Source organism: Austrofundulus limnaeus, unplaced genomic scaffold (genome assembly GCF_001266775.1).
Source record: "Austrofundulus limnaeus strain Quisiro unplaced genomic scaffold, Austrofundulus_limnaeus-1.0 Scaffold80, whole genome shotgun sequence".
Taxonomy (NCBI): Eukaryota; Metazoa; Chordata; class Actinopteri; order Cyprinodontiformes; family Rivulidae; genus Austrofundulus; species Austrofundulus limnaeus.
The window spans coordinates 1,831,178-1,833,015 of NW_013952482.1; positions in this window are offsets into that span (position 1 = coordinate 1,831,178).

Below are 1,838 nucleotides of genomic sequence, written 5' to 3' on the forward strand. Positions count from 1 at the left end.
TCTCTCTCTCTCTCTCTCTCTCTCTCTCTCTCTCTCTCTCTCTCTCTCTCTCTCTCTCTCTCTGTCTGTTTCAGTTTGTTTACACTTAATTCATGCATGAAACCTTCTTTTAATGGAGAAACAATTAATCTCAAACAGTATTGTTTGCTGAAAAAGAAGCTCTTTCACAAAATGGATCCAGGTAATGGTCACAAGAAGAGTCTTTCAAGTCTTTCAACCTACCCCTTGTTGTTTATAAACCATCAACTATAAAGATGTAAGCTTTTTACCTCTGCCAAGGGCGAGGTAATGTTTTCCGTTGCGTATGTCTGTCTGTCCGTCGGTCTGTCAGTCTGTCTGTGGACAACATTATTCAAAAGCTTGTGAACGGATTGTCATGACATTTTTACCACATGTGGGTACTAGACCATGGAACACATCTTTAAATTTTGGTGATGATCCGGATCACAATGCGGATACAGGAATTTTTTTTCTTTTAACACTCTGAGATTGGCAAAGCTGTGATTCTTTCACAGGGCTTCTGTATAAAAAAAAGTGAGCTGAATTGGACAGCACGGACTTCAAACTTTATAAAAGTAATGTTACAACCACATTTAATGATGAATAATTTTTGCCATAATATGCGCATTTACAGAACATTTTGTGACCAGGAAGTGCATGACTGCACCATGAAACCTATTTTTCCCATTTCCTCAAACACAACACATTTCCGAAACAACCAATCAAAACAGTTTCCCGCTACTAGGCTTGTAAACAGAGAGCTGCCAAAGTTTGGAGACGGGGGAGCCAGGAAGCACTTTGTAAAGAGAGTCAAACCATTACAAACTCATACAAGGGGATAAAACAGATGTTTTACACGGTGAAATGTGACTGATGAAAACTTAGGAGCTTAATCTGACACCATTTTGATGATGAATAATGTCGGGTGACGAGTCTGACTTTTTTTTCCACATTAGACTCCACCGAGAAGAAATTCCGTGCATACTGCCTGCTTAAATGTTCACTACGTCAGGACTTATTCAGCAAATGTGTTTCCATCTCTGCTTTTGTGCATTAACTCTTACAGAATGGGGGAAATTGGTCTTGGCGGAGGTTTGCACTCTCCGAGTGCTTCTAGTTTTTTAAATGCATCTACTTTTTCATCCACATCTGTTGTATATAATGCTGGGGTAAATTCACAATTGAATATATAATTCCAATAAAATTYAGAGACACTGTGTGTGGCAATAAAGCCTTATATTGTTCTGCTTGTTGCACTGCAATATTACAACTATAGTAAAAATAACTGATCAACCTTGCACATCTTTCATGGTTGCCGTATTTTGCTGGTAGGTAAAGGTAATTGCAAACCCTGCAAAGTGTGCCTTTAAATTGAGTTGTATGATGGCTAACAGACTGCCCAAAGCTGGAGTGCACAGTAGGCTGGAGGAAGTCAGGACATTGGCTTCGGTGGACGAGCAGGTGGAGGAATGGAGCTTGAACAGAAATGGAGGGTGAGCAGGCAGGTTGGAGCCTCGAAGCAAGAGTGGCTGATCATGAAACTGGCATGCAGATTGGCAGATGACTGTGAGTCCAAGGCAAAAGGACAAATACAGTTTGTACAGAGCAAACTGCCAAGAAAATAGAAAAAAATATATATATAATAGGTTGCAGCATAAACCTGATTTCATCTGTGCTGGGAATTTCCAGGAAATAATCACTCGTTATACCAGGGCCAGTCTACTAAATTGCTTCTGGCTAAATTGCTTGCTAAATTGTTACTGAAAGCCAATAATAGAAAAAAAAAGCCAAACATCCAGCAATTAAATAAATACAGTCTACTTTATTTTGTATGATTT